The sequence below is a fragment of the Ursus maritimus genome, unplaced genomic scaffold (genome assembly GCF_017311325.1).
Source record: "Ursus maritimus isolate PB19 unplaced genomic scaffold, ASM1731132v1 scaffold_5, whole genome shotgun sequence".
In the NCBI taxonomy this organism is placed as follows: Eukaryota; Metazoa; Chordata; class Mammalia; order Carnivora; family Ursidae; genus Ursus; species Ursus maritimus.
In genome coordinates, this window is record NW_024426663.1 from 53,740,775 (window position 1) to 53,761,670 (window position 20,896).

A 20,896-nucleotide genomic window follows, 5' to 3' on the forward strand; every position below is an offset into this window, starting at 1 on the left:
CCCCCCCCCCCCGCCTCAAGAATGAGGACTCCTTCACCCCCCCCAACACCTTCTCTGAACACCCCGGCCTCTGCTCCCAGCCGCGGGGCTCCCGAGCGGCCTCCCGGCCCCCGGCAGCGCCTCAGAAATCGCAACCCAAGGCGGAGAGCTGCAGAAGCCTCCCGCACAAGTCCCCCGGGACGGGGTGTGGCGAGCCCGGGTCGGAGCACGCCGAATCCCGGCATGGCGAGGCCCGCTGAAACGCGAAGCCCCTTTAGACCACGGCCCAGAGGCCGGGCGGCGCAGGATCTCCACCCTCCCAGCCTCTAACAGCGGAGCGGCGACCCAGAACCGGACGAACAGCCGCGGGGCTCCCGAGTGGGCTTTGGGCCGGCTCCCGGCCCCTCCCCGGGGGCTGCGCACACCCCAGCCTAACTCGGTCCATCCCGTCCCGGTGCCTGCCGCTCCAGGGGTGCTCTTTGGGGAGCTCGCGGGCGCGCCAAACCTCCGAAGGGCCCTGCCCGCGCCTTACCCGCTCCCCGCTCCCCGCTTGGCTGGGCCTGCGTCCGCCCCGACTCACCTCTCCTCTTCGAACCCGCAGGGCACTGGTTTAGTAGAGACCTGCTCCGACCAGATGAGACCGCACCAGATGCACCGCACCTGCCACTGAGCGAGAGAGGAGCCGCGGCGCGCGTGACGTCACGACTGCCCCGAGCGCCGCGAGCTCCGAGTCACCTGATCACCCTGGCAACGCGCGCGGGGCGGGGCGAGGCGGGGGGCGGCGTCACAGCACGATCCCCACCCCCCCAGCCGCCAGGCCTCTGGGCGCCTGCGGGAGCGCTCCGGGTGGGTCGGCTCGGTGGGAACTGGAGGCGGGGTCCTGGCTTCCCTGCTGCCGCCTCTGAGCTGGGGTGGACCTGAGACTCCCGACAGGCGTTCGTTTCAGGTTGGATCAGTTTGCCAAGACTCCAGATGATTGCCCCTCGCCGCTAATGCAGGTACCTGGAAGGGAGGCCCTGTGTCCCCGATGTATCCCGCTCAGTCAGGGTTCATTGTAGGCCTCTCCTGCTGGTGTCTTCTTGGTCTAGACCCACATAGTTCAGGGGTTTAGTTCCCGAGCTGTACCTGAGAGGAGTGGGGCTGTGGCTAACTGGATTGCTCTCTGGCAACTTTCCGTCATAAACGTCACAGCAAGTAGTGCAGCCTTTGCTAGAGAATGTAATAAGATCTCATTCATTCAGGCCCGGGCCCAGACTTCCTGTCCTAAAGGACTTCTGTTCCAACAGAGAGAGAAATGACCAAAACACTCCCGGAGCAAAGTCCAGGAAAAACCTGCGAGTCCTGCTTGCAAAGACTTTTTTGTTACTCATTTTAGAAATGGATTTTTCTCTAATGTCCTCCCCTCGTCTTCTATAGCCATATTGCCTACACCTCTGTGACCGGTGTAGATCCTCAGCTTCAAAGTGAGAATTGAACATCCCGTGGAGGTCCCAGTTTGACAACCACTTTTTATCTCATCCTTGGCTTCTTGCTGATTGAATTTCATTTAAGTTTTACTCTCTTATTCCCTGCACGGCTATGGAGGTTTCATACATATTGTCCTTCCCTCTCAAACTATGGGATTTTAGACCTGTGAAAAGGAAAAACCATAGGCCCCAAACAGTGTCGCTTTGGCCAAGTCCCAAACTGAGGCTTAATAACAGAAGCTAATTGCAGTGTCAACCTTTGCCAGAAATAAGGTCAGGAATTTCCTGATAAGCACCAATGAGGCAATCTGTCACGTGGTGCTCTCTAGCCCTCAAAGGAAGGTGGAGTAATCTGCATCATAGGAAGCCCTCTACTCTACCCCTAAGGGAAAATCCTTTCTTTTCTTTTGTTAATAACTTTCTCGCTCCAACCTACCTTCTATTAAAAAAAAACAAAAAACCTATTTTGTACAACTCCCCTCTACTAGGTAGATGGGATGCTGCCTGATTTAGGAATCATTTATTAAAGCCAATTAGACCTTTAAATTTCCTCGGTTGAATTTTTTTATTTAACAGATAAAAAAGTTATTTTATAATCAGTTTCTAGTGAGCGCCTTTTGCCGTTGCCCAGCTGATTGGCAATGCGCAGCTGACTGAGACATGTTCTTTGACGATCAAGAGCCGATGGGTAGTGTGTCTCATATCAAAGTACCACCTGTACTGTTTACTATTTACTTAATAGTTTCAAGTTATACTTTTTTACTTTTATACATTTATTTTTAAAAGAAACGCATATAAATGGGGGAAAAGACAGTTGTGAGGGGCATTTGTGTGGCTCAGTCAGTTGAGCGGCTGCCTTCCGATCAGGTCATGACCCCAAGGTCCTGGGATGGAGCTTCGAGTGAGGCTTCCTGCTCAGTGGGGAGTCGGCTTCTCCCTCTCACTCTGCCCCCCCTCCCCCCCCCCCGCTTCTGCTCTCTTGTTTGTGTGCGCTCTCTCAAATAAATAAATAATAGAAAAAAGACAGTTGTGAAAGGTAGAGAAGAAGAATCATGGCTTCAGACAGAGCTATACTAAGAGGTTGAAAACATGAGCCCGAGGTCCGAAGGGGCAGAGATTAGTGTGCAGGAAGATGCTGGGAGCAGGGCAGGGGCAGCGAGACCTGGGGTGTATGGCAGACCTCCCTGGAGGTCAGGGAGGGTGGAGGTCAGGAAGGGTGGGGGGAGAAATGAGCCTGAATGAGGTTTGACGGATGTGGTGGAAGGGAAACTTTGCTGGGAGCCAAGATAGAGAAGGGATTGGAGAGAAAGGAGAAGCAGCAGTGGTTTGGGGATCGGTTGCCAAAAGGGAGGGCAAGATAAAGAGAGATTTAGGAAAGGGAGCTGCGGGGTTATGGTGTCCTTCTAAGGTTTGCAGGGCAATACAGCATTGCCTATTGACCTCCGAGGAATAAAGGTCACTCACACACACCCCAAAACCATATTCGGACCATCAGGGGCAAGACCCACCCTTTACAAACACTGATGCAGGAGGAAGACCAGAGACCGTATGACCATAAGTACACTCTGACAGGAAGACTTTTTGGCAGGAAAATTTTCCAGGTCCTTGCGGGCAAGCACATGCCTCTGAGGTTCTAATGAGGGCAGGGCAAGATGAGGAAGGGGGGCTAAGGCAGGAATAACTGCTTTGAAAGGGAGGAAAGCTGCTCATGCTAGTGGGACCAATGGGAGCTGTGCTGGGGAAGAGATGATGAGAAATGTTTGCGGTAAGGTCCCTGGCCGCTCCCCTTTTACTGAGTTAGTTGGGATTGAGAGGGCATAAGTATTAAAAGAAAAACAGAACATTTCCCACCCCCAAATCCACGTCCACGTCTATGTCCACAGTTAAGAAGTGCTCTCATGTGAGTACAAACCCAGAGAATGTTGCCAGCAGCAGCCGAGAACCCGAGAGACCAGGCCAGGTTGTACATCCCACACGGTTCTTTTCTAGAATTTGACCTTAAGTCCCAGGACTCAGCAGCGGGCCAGTGGTCGAAGTTGCTGGAGTTTCACCAAGTTTCTTCACAACAGCAGTGAGTTTCCTTCCAATCCTGGAAATGAAGAAAAACGTCTGTGTAAAAGGCCCCAACAAAGCATATTTTCTGTGAAAGTTCATGAGCCACAGAAGCCGCAATGGATTTTGCACATATGTGAATTCAGGAGAACCGTCTAAGGACGGCAGAGGCAGCAGGATGCCGTGGTTGGGGAGCCTGTGCTGAGATTTATCCATTTTACGAACGTGGCCAAGTTACCCACTTTCTCTGAGCTTCAATCTTATCTGTAAAATGGGGATAATAACACCTACCTCATAAACTTTATATGAAGTCTTGATGAAAGGAAGAATCCAGATTCATGATTTTTCGCAAGGCCGTTTTATCTTTTTTTTTTTTTTTTGAAGTAGGCTCTACGCCCGCCCGCCGTGGGGCTGAAACTCACAAACCTGAGATCAGGCGTCACGTGCTGTAGCCGCTGAGCCAGCCAAGCGCCCCTTCACAAGGCCCTTTTAAAAACCATCGTATTTTCACTGGATTCCGTTGGTTCACTCAACAATTCGATGAAAGAATGTTTCTTGGATGGCTAATGTGCGCTCAAACCTGTGTTGGCTACGAAAAGAGAGATGCTTCCTTAACTCCTTCTCCAGGGATCTGCCTCCTGGTGGGAAAGCCAGGGAGCGTGAGACCTGGGAAGGCCCCTGTGGAACTGAATGCTGACTATGTTGTCATGCCCTTCTGTGTCCCCAGCATTCATGAAAGGGAGGCCATGCCAGCTGCCCTGGCTAAGGTGGGAGGCATGAAAGAAAGGGTGTGGGGTGGAGCCTCGAAAGGCACGACTTGGAGAAGTGGGAGAAAAGAGAGCATTCTTGGTATGTATGTGCTGACTGAGTGAATGAAGAAATGACTAAACAAATAGCGAAGACAACAAAATCAGAGACAGTTTGGCATAACCGTAAGACCTGCCTAAGTGGACTGCGGAAATTGTAGAGTTGTGAGGAACAAGGTAAGAGACAGAGCAGGTTGTGGAAGAGTGCTGGAGATAGCAGAATCTTCTGGTAGGAATATGGGGTCTGGAGCTGGAGTGACAGGGTTGCATTCGGACACCAGCACTTATTGGCCATGTGACTTGAGCAAGTTACATGACCTCCTGTGCCTTGGTTTCCTCTTCTGGAAAAAAAAGGGGGGGTAGCATTAGTATCAACTTTATAGCAGCATTTTGAGGATTAACTGAAATAATGCGTGTGAAACCTAAGCATAGTGCCAGCACCCCGTAAATGCTCCAAACTGTGAGCTTTTTTAGTCCTGGCATTTGTTTTATTAAAGGCTAAGAAGAGTATAGATTCAATATGAAACCTATAGGGAACCAATGAAGCTCCTGGGAATGGGAAATGGGAATGGGAGGCAGTCTTTTGTAAAGAATCATTGGGCAGCAGAGTTCAGGCTGGTCACAAGGGAAAGGGGGGGGGGGTCACGGCAAAGGTGCAGCCCCAAAGGGTCAAGAAGGACTGACGAAGGACTGGAGGAAAGAAGCCTTCCTCAAAAAGAGAAAGTTGGAGCCTGGCGCACAGGAAGTGCTCAGTAACTGTATTAAGTGGACTCCTCTAGATGCCACACGAGTTGAACATCTTTCTGGAGCTCCCTGGCTCTGTGGCCAGCACTAGCGGAATTCCTCTAGGTTAAGTCCAAAGAGTTTTTATTTGTTTGTTTGTTTGTTTATTTATTTATTTTTAAGATTCTATTTATTTATTTGACAGAGAGAGAGAGAGAGAGAGCACAAGCGGGAGAGGGAGAGGCAGGCTCCCTACTGAGTAAGGGGCTCGATCTCAGGACCTCAGGATCATGACCTGAGCCGAAGGCAGACGCTTAACCGACTGAGCCACCAGGTGCCCCAAATCCAGAGAGTTTTAAAGCACTGGAGAAGTCCACTAAGACCTGGCCTCTGGCTTATTTCAGTGTCTTCTCCTTATGGAGGCAGACAAATGAACACACATGAAAGCAAAGCCAATGAACGTGGCCACACGAGCACCAGCTCCAGAAGACAGTGACCGGGTTCTTACTTTGTGTCAGGGTATTAAAGAAATGAGACAAACAATTATGCTGCTTCTTCTCTTTCTCACTGTTCTACAAGAGTCTAATTGCATTTGAGGTCCAGGTCAAGGAAAAAGAGGCAAACTCATCAGTTTGCTTCTGGCCATGGTTCATGGTTTTGGTTTTTATCTGAGCAATGGGTCTCCCAGTTTTGTGCCTCTTTTTCTGATCTACATTTTCAAATTCTAATTTGCTAGTCAGGAACATTCCATTGCAATTGACTAAAATGCTAGTCAAACTGGTTTAAGAAAGGAGAGAGATTTTATTTACTGGCTCCTGAAACCAAAAATTCAAACGTGAGTTTCAGGCATGGCTGGATCCAGGCACTCAAACACTGTCACCAGGAATCTCCTCTCTTGCTTTCTCTGGCTCAGCTCTCTTTTCTCTGCATTCTCCAGTAGTGCCTCTGGCAGTGTCAGAATTACATTCTCACAGCAAAAAGTCCCAGCAAACAAAAGGCATTCTCTTTCCCAACAGTCTTAAAAAGAGTTCCAGGTTGGAGTCTTAGCGTTTGCATTCCTGGTTAGAGTCTTTGGGTTACTTGCTTTTTTTCTGTATGTGTGGCTGGAGCCAGGAAATGTGATACCTTGGCTCCTCCCTGCTCTCCTGTGGAGCTGGGGGTGAGGTTAGGCACCACCAAATCCTACGGCTGGAAGTATGCAAGGAATGGCTTCCCTAGGAAAACTGAAGTTCAGTTACCAGAACTAGGAGGCAGATGCCAAGCAAACAGAAAACACAGCTGACCCCTACAGGCCACCTAGCCCCAAACCACCAGCCTTTGGCACAAGTAATACAACAGTCCAATAAGCTAACACTGAATCAAGCTGGGAGTCAACCTATCTTCTCCTGTATTTCCAGGAAAGTTGCATCCTACGGGGAGCAAATTTCAGCACTCAGAGGTTGAGCCTTGTTGAGATCGTGGCATAAAACCTGCCATTGGTTTTACCTAAATACGCTCTCCTCTCTGGAAGTATTACTTCTGAGGAAAGTGCTTCAGGGAGCACTTAATGTTTTAAATGTTTGTACAGCACCTTGAGTTCTCAAGAAGCATCACGTAAATGCGTGCGTTTTTAATTATGACTTTTTGAAGCCCCGATTCTTCAAGTGGCCTGGTATTTGGATAATGATCTTAGGATCCCAGTCCTGGAGGAAAACACATTTTTCTCTTAGGCGATGACTCAGTGGAGTACGGCCATGAAATTCCCATCAACAACTCTGAAAAATTGCCCTGAAATACTCAACCGTTATGTCCATTTGCATTATTATTTATAAAATGGACCGATAATAATAATTTAGCACATGACGTATGAAGCCAAAGAACTCAGGGCAACATTAAATCCACATATTCACTCAATACATTTGCTATGTGCCTACCATGTGCCAGGGACCACCCTAAACTCTGGGGATGTGGGAATAAACAAAACAGATTTAGAAAATCCTTGCTTATGTGAAGCTTACATTTGCAATAGTGGGTCCATTTGTATACACCTTCCAGCTGCCTGTGTTATTGACAGGAAATATACACCAATAAACAAACCTGCCAAAGTCTTCGCTGAGTGCTTCCTCTAGCCTAGACTTTTCTGCCAGTGCTCTGAACACATTACTGCCTTACTCTCCTCTTCATAGGGATTAAAAGCAGGCTTCAGAGAGATGCAGACACCTGCTCAAGGGGCCATGGAAAGTAAGTGGTAGAGTCAAGACTGAAATTCCTATCTCCATGTCTGCCTTTTAATTACTACTTGCTCTTAGGATGTGGATGGGGGGTCATGGAGAGGGGTGGGGACTTTGGCAAACCAGAGACCAAACTCTGTGCAGAGGGAGCCACTATTATTCACGTGTCGCAGAGAAATGTGGCCCACTATAGCTAGGTTCTCTGAGTTTTCAAGAGGAGCCCGCAAAGAGGATTTTGATGTGAAAGCTGATTTTTAAAACGCTGTGAAAGCCAAAAATAATCTGTCCAGGCATAATTCAAGCCCTGGGTCTGCCCCTCTATTAGAGGTCACAGTGTGTCCAGGAGGGTCCCTGGGGAGGTAAGATTCTGGATAGAAACTCTGAAACTAAATGTGGGTAGAAAGCTGCAAAACCAGCTGTGGTTCTTGCACAAAGTATTTCTCAGGTTGATTTCCTAAGGCTAAGGTAGAAAAACGGGGCTTGTTTACTAAAAAAAGCCAAGTCCTTAATGAAAGGTAAGAGTGAGGAAGCAGCTGGAACATTCCAACCCCCCAGTGTGGAGGAGGCTGACATAGAACCATCCTATGGTGGGTTGACAGGCCACGCTTACGTGAAAGGGAAAATTTAACTTTAGGGCGGATTTCGTGTTACATCTGAGGTCCTAATAATGATCATTATGCTGTCAGCACACAAGACGTGGTTCAAAATAATTCTCCTCCTAAAAGTCACATTCTACTTGCTTCCTGGCCCTTCCTCGCCTCCTCCACCCAGTGGCCTCCCACGCTCAGCAAGCCTTTCCTCTTCCCCACCCCATTTGCTAAAGGGTGACAGGCACGGGACATACAGAGGTCTCCTCCCTGGGGTGGTCTGGAGCCGGAACAGAGTTGGCCGCACCTCCTCCTGTCCTGGCTTTTGGGGGAAGGGAGGGAGCCCAGAAGAGCTTGGATGTTTAAAAAATATTTGCACCGTCAATAGAATGAAACTCTGCAAGACAATAGTTTTACTTGAGAAGTGTGAAGGAATTCCCATCCTCCAGATCTTAAGATCAGAAAACCTCTGTTTACTACAAGGATTGTTTCAGAGAGGGAGTGAAATCTGGCACATGTAAAATCCCATTCCTGTCCGCTCTCAAGATAGTAGCTTTGCAGCCATATGCCATGAGGATTTCATCACAGCCAAACAGGACTGCGCTGCGCTGGGGACAGATTGGCCGCCGCTGCCGCCTCAACCACCTCCTTCTGTTGCAGGAGGCAGGTGACAGTGCCGTGCGATCCACCAACCAGGCAAGTGCTCCTGGCGGGGACCTGACAACTCAGTTTGCACCATGAGGCCCTGGGAGCTTCTTCTTTGGAAAACACAGGAAGGACCTAGATTCATTCCTTCTTCCTGTCTTTCTCCCTCTCTTTCTTTTCTTTCTTTCCTCCTTTCTTTTCTTTTCTTTTCTTTTCTTTACTTTACTTTTCTTTTCTTTTCTTTCTTTCTCTTTCTTTCTTTCTTTCTTTCTTTCTTTCTTTCTTTCTTTCTTTCTTTCTTTCTTTCTTATTATGAGAGTGAGCGAGAGCACGAGAAGGGGGGAGGGGTAGAGGGAGAAGCAGACTCCCCGCCAAGCAGGGAGTCTGACGCAGGGCTTGGGCTGCATCCAGGACCCCAGGACCATGACCATAAGCATGAACCACCCAGGTGCCCCAGGACATACATACTTAACAGGACGAGACAAAGAAAACTCGTACTGTGCCCCGGCTCCCTAGCTTGGAGGATCATTTAAGATTAAGAGATAAAGTGACTTCTCCCACTTGTGGAGGCAGAGCAATGCTATGACTAGAAAGGTCCAGAGGCCCGTGTTCCAGCCCAGGTTCCCCTGCATCCCGGCTTTGGGACCCAGAACAATTTCCTAAACTTCTGGAGGCCTCAGTCTCCTCATCTGTAAAATGCAAATAATAATAGGACCGGGGCGGCAGAGCTGTAGTGAAGGTTGGTTGGTGCACAGAGTAGGAGCTGCTCTCTCTTTGAAGAACTCACGCCGAATTCACCACGGCCTCTGTGAACCCCCACCGCGTCCCCCATCTACAGCCGAGGACAGAGTGAATATGCAGACATGTGCTTCCATCTTGGCCCTGCCACTAGTCTCTGGGGCTCCCTGGACACGTAAGCAGGAGTCACACGGGATGCCCAGGGCCCCTCTCTTGCAATTCTTTAGCTGCCGCAGCAGAGACACAAGCTACCTTTGCTCTCACTCCATCCAGAGCCTTATTCTAGACGCCCCCTTCGCCCGAATTGCCGGTCTGCTTTGGCCACCTTCCCGATGAGAGTGCAGCCGCGCGGCCTCCAGCTCCAGGCCCCTGGAGCGGCCAGACTGGCAGGACCGTAGGTGTGGCGTCTACCAGCGTCGGAGCGGGACTGGCCCTCGGCACTTTGTACACACGCCATCTCTCAGGCCCCATTCTAGACCCATTGCTTCTGACTCACTGGGACCAGGGCCTAGGGATCCTCAAGGAACAAGCCCTGGGAGGGAGCAGGTGCACATTAAAGTCAGCATCGATGGTCCCTTGGTGCCTCAAACTGCCTATCTTTTCCCCAACCTGTTTCTCCTCCTCTGTCCTACTTAACTCATCATCCCCCAGGGCAGCGAGGCCTCCAAGCCAGAAACCAGGTAGTCCCCCAGCTTCAGGACAGGCCCAATCACCTCTTAACAGAGTGTGGCCCTTCTCCCTGCCCCGCCTACCCCTATTCAGGCCTTCCCTGTGGTCTCACTCCAGAACCAGTGGTCTTGCTCTCCACCTGCCCATTCTGGAGATCTTGATCTGAAATGTTAACTTAGGGTTGCCTGCGGGGCTCAATTGGTGAAGCCTCTGCCTTTGTCTCAGGTCATGATCCCAGGGTCCTGGGATTGAGCCCTGCATCGGGGTCCTTGCTCAGCAAGGAGCCCGCTTCTCCTTCTCCCTCTGCCTGCCGCTCCCCCTGCTTGTGCTCTCTCTCTGACAAATAATAAAATCTTAAAAAAAATAAAAAGAAAAAGAAATGTAAACTTGGCCCTAATAGTCCCTTACTTAAAAATCTTTAGGGTTTTTCCATCTCTGCAGGATTCAAAAGCCTGTCCCTACAGCCTCAGATCTCCCGCCACTTGCACACCTACAGGGAAAACTCCAACTAGACTGACATTATGCTCAGGTCTTCGAATGTTCCATGGGGCTGCATGTCTCTGGGCTTCTATAGACACGGTACTCTCCACGGGGATATCCTCTCTCCTCTGCTACTCTTGCTTAAATCTCGACTGAAATGTCACCTCCTCTAGGAAGCCTTCCCAGTAGCGCTGAGTAATCCCTCCTTTATCTCTGTACAGTCCCCAGATATGTCACCCATGACCCTATTTTGCCTTTATTTACTTATGTGTTTCTGCCCTCATCGACCCACACAGGGATATGCATTTTATTCATTTCAAATTCCAAACCTTTATCAGGGCTGATAAGGTCCTCCATGAACCGGCTCCTGCCGCCTCTCCACCCCGGCTCCTGCCACACTCTGCCCCACCCACTTCACCCGGTCGCACTGGCCTTTGGACTGTTGCGAGAGCACCAAAATCCTCCCTGCTTCTGCGTCTTACTTCCTGCAGTGACCTCCCCCAGATCTTTCCATGGCTGGCTCCGTCTTGACATTCAGATCTCTGCTCCAGTGTCCCCTCCTCAAGAGTCCTTCCTTGCCCAAGCAATCAGAAGTAGTCTCCCTTCTCCACTTTTCTCTCTTATAAAACCTTATTTTCTTCACCTTGGAGCACTTACCACAAGCTCTAGCTACTTCTCATTCAAAACCAGCCTTATTGAGGTATAATTTGCATAAATCAAAGGTATACAGTTAGAGGAGTTTTGACAAATACCCATCTATCCGCTACTCCACTCAAGATAAAGAGTATTTCTGAAACCCACTCAACTTTCCTGATCCCTCTTTCCAGTCAATATCCCCCATCCCCATGCCATCCCGGGGCACCAGGCCCCAGCCAACCGCTGCTCTACTTCCTGTTCCCATGGGCTCCTTTCGCTTGTTCTAGAACTTTATTTAAACGTCATCAGATGGTATGTATTCTTCTATCTGGCTTCTTCCACTCAGCCTAATGTTTTGGAGGTTTATTCGTGTTGTAGCGCTTATCGGGATTTGTTTCTTTATTACTGAGCGCCAAGTGATTGTCTGAATATTCCACAATGTATCTGTTTGCCTGTTGATGGACACCTGGGCTATTTCCAGTTTGGGGCTATTATAAATAAAGCTGCTTTGACAATTCATGTACAAGTCTTGTGTGTGGATCCATTTTTATTTCCTTTAGGTAAATAACTATAATGGAGATCTCTGGGCAGATGGTAAGTGTATTGTGAGATACTGCCAACCTTTTTTCCAAAGTGCTTTTCCATTTCACACTCCTACCAGAGAATTCCAGTTGGTCCACGTCCTTGTCAACACTTATTACCAGTCTTTTCAACTTTAGCCGTTCCAGTGGGTGTATGGTGTCCTCCTGTGGTCTTAATTTACATTTTCCTAATGGCTAGTAGGATTGAACAACTTTCTATGTGCTTATGAATATTTGTGTATCTTCTTTTAAACTATTTGCTAAAATCTTTTGCCATATTTTAATTTGGTTGTTTCCCTTCTTCTTATTAAGGCATATATTTCTCTGTATGTTGTGGATGCAAATTATTGTCAAAAATATGTATTGATGGGGCGCCTGGGTGTTTCAGTCATTAAGTGTCTGCCTTCGGCTCAGGGCGTGATCCCAGAGTCCTGGGATCGAGCCCCGCATTGGGCTCCCTGCTCCGCTGGGAGCCTGCTTCTTCCTCTCCCACTCCCCCTGCTTGTGTTCCCTCTCTCGCTGGCTGTCTCTCTCTCTGTCAAATAAATAAATAAAATCTTTTAAAAAATACATGTATTGCAAAAGTTTCTTCTATACTGTGACTTGTCTTTTCATATTCTTAATGCTGTCCCCGCCCGTTTTTAGGATTAGTTCTACCTGTGATCTAAGAAAACTCTGCCTATCCCAAGGTCATGGAGATTTTCTCCTATGCTTTACTTCTAGAAGTTTTAGTTTTTTTTTATTAAATACTTAGTTCTTTGATCTAGTTCAAGCGTGTTGTGAGGGAGGGACTGAGATCCACTCTTTTCCTTTTGGATATTCAGTTACTCCAGCTTCATTTGTTGAAAAATCTATCCCTTCAACTGTAATTGTTTAAATTCTGGTTCCTTTTTTTAATGCTTATTGTCTCTTCCACTAGACTATAAGCTTCATATATTTGTTCTAATTTAATCTGAGCTCTTTTCCATCCCTGCTACCTCCTTGCAGGGAGAGAAAGAAAGAGCTGACTTGCAAGTCATTTCTAGACCTGATTCTAGGGGACACGTAGGGGAGTGGGGAGAGTGGATGGGAGGGAAAGAAAGCCAGGACGTGGTACGCTATGGAGCTGGTCACCGCTGCGGGGAACTGGGGCTCCATCCTGCACCCCAGAACCTCCTCCCAGTGTCAGAGAAGGGGAGTAAGTATCTGCCACCACCAGCTGCATTGGTCAATGGTTGCCCCACCAGGATTAACCACAGACCTGCTGGCCAAGGCCCTCGAGTGCGGAGGGAAGCCCTGGGCAGAAGGCAAGAGCCGTGGGGAGCAGCTAAGCCAAGGAGTTTCCACCTGCTCCAAGCCGGTTGCTAGGATGTCAGAGGAGTAAAACATGGCTCAGAAGGATGGGAAGAGGGTCACGCGTTTCTGATACACATTCACTCAACAAGTATTAGTATATTGAGTGTCTCCTCTGTGCCAAGCATTGTGCTGAGCAGTGGAGATAGTCAGCCAGAAGCCAAGCCCTGCCCTGACGATGGAGACAGACAGCAACCAGTTCAGTGACTGATACATATTATACCAAGAAGAGGTCAGTGCCATGAAGAAAAATAGAACAGGGTAAGAGAGTTGTGAAGCTAAGTGCAGGAATGGGGCTTATTTTGACCCTCAAGTTCCCCTGAGAAGCTGATGTTAGGGGGCGCCTGGGTGGCTCAGCCGTTAAGCATCTGCCTTAAGCAGATGTGGCTTAGGTCATGATCCCAGGGTCCTGGGATCGAGCCCCGCTTCGAGCCCCACATCAGGCTCCCTGCTCGGGAAGCCTGCTTCTCCCTCTCACACTCCCCCTGCTTGTGTTCCCTCTCTCGCTGCCTCTCTCTGTCAAATACATAAATAAAATCTTCAGAAAAAAAATTAAAAAAAAAAAAAAAAAGCTGATGTTAGAGAGAATGAGCCATGTGGGTACGTGAGGCAAGAACATTCCAGGTAAAAGGAACCACAAGCGAAAAGCCTTGAGGGAAAGAGGATAGGAGGTCACCGGGGCTGGAGCAGAGCAAGAGGCAGAGCCTCTAAGAGGTTGGGGAAGGCCTCAGAAATGAGTTTGAATTATATTCTGACTGTGATGGGAAGCCACCGGAGGGCTTTAAGAAGAAGAGTTATAACTTGGTCTTATTTTTGATTTAAAAGTTACACAAGATACCGTTACACATATATTAGAATGGCTGGAAACTTTTTTTTAAGGGATAATAGCCAGGACCGGCAGGTCGCAGAGCAGTGGCAACGCTCACATGTGGGTCTGGGAATGCAAGGCGGGGCGGCCAGCGTGCAGAAGAATTCGGCAGATTCACAGGAAGATAAACTTACGCTTCACTGTGCAACCCAGCGATCCCACTCCTAGGTATTTACCCAAGTGAAGTGAATCGTATGTTCACATCCAAACCTGTACACCGATGTTTGCAACTTTATGTATCATCGCCAGAAACTGGAAATAATTCACATGTCCTTCAGCTGGTGGACGGCTAGCCTGTGGTCCGTCTATGTAAGGACACCCCTCAGCCACTAGAGGAGAGGGACTATTGAGAATACACGCGACAACCTAGACGGACCTCAACAGCATTAGGCTTAGTGAACAAAATCCCATTTCCAAAGGTTGCATACCGTGTGATTTCATCTATCTAACATTCTCAAAATGATAAGACTGTAGAGTTGGAGAACAGGTTAGGAGTCACCAGGAGACAGGGAGGCATGAAGCCAGAGTGGGTGTCCGTACAAAGACACAGCACTAGAGTCCTTCCACGATGAGGTCACAGTTACTTCCGTGGCTGTGCTGGTAGATACACAGCTCCATGCACGGGATTTAAGTGCACAGAACTATACACACAGCCACGCACGCAAGCGAGTGCAGGTTACGAAGTGGTGAGTACCGCGTAAGGTCTGCAGCGTAATTAACAGTCCTGTACCAAGGTCAGCGTCCTGGTTTGGATATTTTCCTACAGCTCCACGTAAGATGTCACCATTGCAGGGAGCTGGTTAAATGGTACACGGGACTCTTATTTTTTGCATCTTCCTGTGAGTCTATAATTATTTCAAACCAAAAATTTGTTTTTCAGACAAAACTCTTGACAGGTGGGTAAAAAGTTACAAAAGACTTGTTTTGAAATAGGGGACATTTGCAAATGGATGGGTAGCAGAGGACACTTGAGAATTGTTGTCAGCTTTCTCTGGGTGACATGCTTCTCAGTCGTCCTCATTCCTAGGTAACACATGGGGAGTTTTAGAGGGGAACTGTCAGCGTCTACCACGTACTTTCAAACAGTGCAGCAAATATATGCCTATGCACAGACATCATTTTAAAATACAGCAACATGGAAACAGTTATTGAATCTAGGTGGTAGGTTTATAAGTGTTCACTGTATTATTCTTTTAACTTAATATTTGAAAAGTTTTGTAATGAAAAATTGAAAGAAAAAAGGCATGAACTGCTGATAGGTAGAACAATCTGGATGGATCTCAAAACATCGTGGTAAGTAGAGAAGCCAGATTCAAAAGGCTACATACTGAAAGATTCTGTTTTGAAAAAGTCAAAACTATAAGGACAGCCCTGGGATCAGTGACTGGGGATGGGGGGAGGGGCGGGTCAGTCAAGAACAAGAGAAAATTCAGGAGGTAATGAACATACTCTATTACTTTGATTGCGTTGTTGGTTACATGACTGTGTTTGTCAAAACTCATAGAACTTTACACTAAAAAAAGGTGATTTTAACGTGTGTAAATTATACCTGAAAAAAAAAATAGCAGACGAAATTATCATGTGCCGAACCATTAAAAAGCAAGCTGCATGAGGGCAAGAGCCTCTCTGTCCTAGACTTGTTCGTTGTGCTTATAACGCAGTTGGCATCTAATAAGCACTGAATAAATATTAGCTAGTATGTGCAGTATGTTTTTTCCCCCAGTGAAGCCCCCGCGTCACAGGGACCGCGTGCAGTGCGGTGTGGAACAGCCTCGGCCAGAGCACCTGCCTGATGGCTGATGTGGCCTCGTCTCACTCACCCGGGGTTTGACATTTCCCTGTTGCATCACCAGGAACAGCGAGGTCCTCCACTCTGCCTGGAGGGAGCTCTGTGGGCCATCTCAGGGACCAGCAACAGCTCCAGAAGTGACAAGTGGCTGCTCCGACAGAAGGGGAGGTAAAGGAATTTCCCTTTCTCTGGAGACTTGTCAATCAAAACCAAACTTCCTTCTCCGGACTAGCCCCTTTTAAAAAGAAAGAAGAAATTATCAATTCCCTTTGCAAGCCTAACATGCTAAATAAACACGACACATTGTTTCTCAGCATAATAATAACTAGCATTTAGCTTTCTCAGCGCCAGGGTCCTCTACGGGTGCTGCGTTATTCCCACACTGGTTGAACGTGGTGGCTACTGTTAGGAACCCATCGTACAGATGAGACAGCTGAGGTTCAGACAAGGGAAGGGACTTGCCCTTGGCCACATCCCGGGGTGCTCAGCCAGCTGACCCTGCACTTACCTGCTCTCCCATGTGGCTTTCACAGAGCGCCCGCCCTCTTGAGCCACCCGCCCTACTGCTGCCCAGGGGACCCCTTTTATATAGAGTCACTGTGGGTTCAGCAGCGCCATGTGGGCCGTGGAAGTCTCTTCCTCTGGCCCAGAATGGGAGGTTCTCCCTTTTGTGGGGTGAGTGCTTGCCTCTAGGTCAAATATGGAAGGCGAGGGGAGGAGTGGGGGTAAAGGAAGTGAAGGACAGGGAAGAACATGCAGAAAACACCAGATGCTCTTTCTAGCTTTAAAAAAACACAGGCATTAGGGAACACAGATTTTTATCACAGTTTGTCAGAAGGGAGAAGGAGGGGAGAGCAGGCTGTGGAGTAAGAAAGGGTTTCTATCCAGACCTCAGGATTGGGTCCGAGGCCCAACGATACTGACAAGAAAGATGGTAATGATGACCACAGTCACGGACACGGGGCCAGGTGCTGAGCGGAACACTCCCCATGGACGACCTCAGGTGGCTTTTCCATTATTTTCATTCCCGTTTTCAGATTAGAAAAGGGAGGTCCAGAGTCCATACACGAACTCATACAACATATTTTCATATCGTACAGATTCATACCCATTGAACCAGGTCAGGAGGGACACCCATGAGACTAACAATAGTAGTTACCAGAGAAGGGCGGTGGGTGTGACAAAGGGGAGAGCTTTAGCTTTTTATCCTATTGTGTAATATTTTTTACAATGGGAATGGTACCCGTGGGTGTGTTCTTAAACAACAGGGGAAAAAAAAAAAAAAAGGTGGGAGGTTGTAAAGTCTGTGTCCAAGGATCCCATAACCAACTTGGAGCAGGGTCTCTCAGACGGCAGCTTTCAGTCCTAACCTCCCACCCCCCACCCCGTGCCACGCCTTTCCACGAGAGAGCCCGCGGTTCTGGCCCCGACACTCCTGACGGTGCAGAGGGAGGAGGAAAGGACTTCTGAGAGGTGTCTACTTTCCCTGGGCGTCCTGGGGGACTGAGCCAGTCTCGACCTCCGGGGAGCCGGTCTCTCGGGTTCCAGCCCCGGGGCCCGCCCACTATCGCGGAGTGGACTCCCGGCCAATCAGACCCGGGTGATGCCACGCTGGAGATGAGAGTGGCAGGAAATCAAGGTCAAGGCCCCGGACACAATGGGGCCATTGTAGGCCTCCAGTCAGTTGACTTTCAAGCAGCAGTTCCCCATCCACCCTCGCTCCTTCTCCTCAGCCCCGCCCCTTGACAGGAAGTCACCTAAACCCACTGCCTCTTTTTCGGCCTCCGCCCGAAGGAAGCCACATTCCGAATCCTACCCCAGACGGGGGAGCTTGGCCGCCCCCTGCATGGTCCGTTACGTCCACCAGGTGGCGACAGAGCACCACACTTCCGAGGGCGGGGAAGCAAGGCCCGGGACGAGCCGCTCTATCACCGATCAGGGCGTGGGGGACCCTGCCCTTCCGTTTTATCCACACAACTAAGTGAGGTTATACTTTCCCTTTACCTTTTACTCTGAGGTCACCAAGATCTGGAAACTCAGGGGCTTTTCTCTCAGCAAATGGCCAAATGGCCGTGAGCTGCAGCACTTTTCCTTAATGGCTGGGAAAACTGAGGGAAACCTCTTTACTACGCAAATCACAGCAGGTGAAACTGACCACCTCTATGGCCTGGATTAGTCAGGTGGTTGGTTGACTGATTATGCGAGGGTGTAAATGTTATCTCTGAAAGGCCTCCCCGCTGTCTCAATGCTGTCCTCCTAAGTTGTTCTCTCTCAAAACCAGCTGTATTTTTCCTTCTGGGCCTGTATCACAATTTGTAATTGGATGCATATTTGTCTAATTCTTTTCCACTAGAATATATGCTCCGTGAGAGCAGGGTCTGGGTCTGTTTTTGTTCACCGGTGTATCCTTGGCGCCTAGTACAGGATCTGGCACGTAGCAGGTGCTGAGGAAATCAAGGAGTGCCCTATGAACCCCCGGGGGATGGGTTTCAGGTTCCTGACAGTCCTGTGTGCGGGAATATAGTGCCTGAGCCCCCTGAGCAGGTGGACCTGGCCCAGACTATCAGAGTGGAGAGGCATGCCCTGGCTCCAGCCTTGGGGTTAAGACTTCTAATTCCGGGATCTGGCTTCACACCTCGACCCCTCACATGCTGGGCCATTTTGCACGTGTCACTTAACCTCTCTGAATTTGTTTCCTCACCTGTAAAATTAAGATGAAAATGGCCCCCGTCTCTGGAGGTCTTTTGGGGGATTCGGGAGGGATAATCAGGGTGGGTGCTGGGCCCAGGGCCCAGGACACAATAAGCACTGGGTGAGTATTAGGCAATATTATTATTGCTGCGGCTGTTGTTGTTGGGGAAGGAAGCCTCACGGAGGCCGAAGCCCGAGTGCTCAAGGCAGGTGTCGGCCGAGGCTGGCCATCTTGGGCCGAGAGGGCCTTTCCACTGGGACCTCCCCTTGGCAGTTCTGGTTTGGTTTCTTCTGTGAACAGGCACAGGAAGCTGAGGCTGGTGGGGGCCTGTCCCTGTCTTTGTCGGCAGGTCTTACCCTCTGATGGGGCAGAGCAGGAAGCAGTGGGGAAGCAGGGCGAGAAGCCCCGGGGCCGGTGGGTGTGGAGACCACCTCCAGAACCCTGGCATGCCGTCCTGCCAGCCGGAGCCACACATCTCTGCTCAACTCTGCCCCCAGGATTTTGTGGTGCCCCCTCCCTCACCCACTTTGGCCTGTTGGGCTGGGCCCCTTCCCTCCTCTCTTTTTCCTGGTCGAGTGCCGTAATCTCAACTAACAAAAGTGACCATGGCTACTCTGACGTGGGTGTGACGCTGATGCTGGCCAGGCTGGGCCCAGTCAGTGAGCCAAGCGGAGCTTGGGCCCCGTCCCACGTGCCAGGCTGCACTGACTGCCACTTGCTCCCCTCCCCGTGAAATACCCAAGCAGCCCTCACTTTGGAGACACGTGCCAAGTGTGTTATAAGCACAATGAACAAGGCTTAGACAGATAAGATCTTGGCGTCCTGTGTGTTTTAAACAACTGTGGGGTTGGGGGCATTGAGGGTGGAGGAGTGGTAGAAACTTCTTGAGCCATCCTGCTCCCTCCCCAGCTCTGGAAGGGTGGGCCAGGACCTGGGCAGAACTGGGTTCAAGATACACAGAGATTAAAAAAAAAAAAAAAGATAAGCAGAGGTCAGATGGGCCACAGACGATGCCGCCCTGTAAGGCCTCGGGTTTGGGAGTGAGCTGGCAGGGTGGGGCAGGAGCAATGTTGGCCCAGCTTCACCCACCCTCTCTAGGCGTTGGAGTCAGTCAGACCAAGTGTGAGTCCTGACACTGTCACTTAGAAACTGTGTGGCTTTGGGAGGTCCCTGAACGCCTCTGAGCCTCAGTTGCCTCATCTGTAAAATGGGGTTCATTAAACACTCACGAGGTTTGTGAGGATTTAAAAAGATGATGAATTGGAAATGATCTGATCTTTTTTGCTGTGGCTACTGCCACTGTCACTGAGGAAGGCTTGGAGATAAGGCCACACAGAGTTGGGCAATTTGGCCAGCCTCCAGATGCGGGTCAGCCAGGGCGGCTAGGGGAGGTTTCCTCCCTGCCCAGTCTGCTGCTAATGACACCAGGTCCTTGGGTCTGATACAGGAAGCCCAGAGGTCCTGCCGAGGGGAGTCACCCACCCCCAGCTCACCCCAGCATTCCCCCCTACTTACCTGGCCAGCCTGGGAGGTGGGGTGGGGACCCCTTCTCCTGAGGCGGCCTAATCTCTCTTTCTTCCCTCTCACTGATTCTCTGTCTTTACGTTTTGCCAGTGCCACAGACCAGCTTCTGGGTGCCAGGGATCGAGAGGGGAGAAGGGGGGAGCTGGGGGAGGGGATAGAGGAGGTTCTCCAATCTATAAAAAGGGAAGGGGCCATCTCCGTCTTTTTAATCTCAGGTAGAAATTGGTGACATTAGGTAGTGTATTTAAGATACCTGTCCTCACACCCTGCCACCTGCTTATGAAAAGTGCTGCCTCAATAGCCTGCTACTGTTAATAAAAGAATGGAAGCTTTCACACACACACACAAAAAATACAAATTGTGAATTGAAAACAGAGTCTGCAGTCCAGTTGGCCAACCAACACCCCTTTTCCAGGGCTTCATATCCTTGTCTCTGCCCTCCCTTCCACGCCCACCTGAGAGCAGGCCAGAGCTGGACTCATGGAGGGCAGCAATGCTGGCTTGCACTCAGGTGCTCACGTTGGGGCTGAAGTCCTGCCCTTTAGCCTTTTCTAGAAATACCAGCCTGAGCAGCGGCCTCTTGAGAACCTGATTACTCCCAAGTCCTGTTCCTCAGGCAGGATCTTTCCGCTCCTCCTCCAGGTGCGGCCTCTGACTCCATTCCCACTCCTCTCCTCTCCATCCCAGCCCAGCTCCCCCAGAATCTGGTGAGGGAAAACTTTGGGCCTCCAGAGACTTCTGAGGAATCTCAGAGGACCTGGGATCCCCCACTCCAGCCTGGCTGGGTGAGGAGCAGGCAAGCTCCGGGGGACAGGGGTGGAGGGAAGTTGGCCCCAGTGTGTGGAGCCTCTGGAACTTGCCGATCTGCGCTTCGATTACGCTGGAATGTTCCCGGTCCAGTTCACAGCGATGTCCGTGGGGAGATTGTGGGAGGGTGTCTGGCTGTCCCCGGTTCCTCAGGCTTGGGAACCCATAAGCCCTGCCTTTAAGGTCTGTGATTTCTGGCCTGCCCACCCACAGCCCTCTCCTCTTGCCTCTGCCCACCTCAACCCCATTTCTCAGCAGCCTCAAAGGACTTAAGCATCCCTGGTCCTTGCTGGTATGCTCTCTGCCCACCCC

General features: G+C 49.9%; 1 protein-coding gene across 5 annotated transcripts in view; it reads right to left on the reverse strand.

Moving 5' to 3' along the window:
* The window catches only part of PURA (purine rich element binding protein A), a 121,416-nt gene that overhangs the window by 58,118 nt on the left and 42,402 nt on the right, over positions 1–20,896 (reverse strand). For 3 of the 5 annotated variants that reach the window (XR_005832512.1, XR_005832511.1, XR_005832513.1), the window contains exons 2-4: positions 15,593–15,796; positions 3,358–3,534; positions 560–1,188 (exon numbers count right to left, since the gene is read on the reverse strand). The gene's annotated coding sequence lies outside the window, so the exon portion shown is untranslated. The remainder of the gene's footprint in view (positions 1–559; positions 1,189–3,357; positions 3,535–15,592; positions 15,797–20,896) is intronic. The other 2 variants (XR_005832515.1, XR_005832514.1) reach the window with 1 other exon arrangement.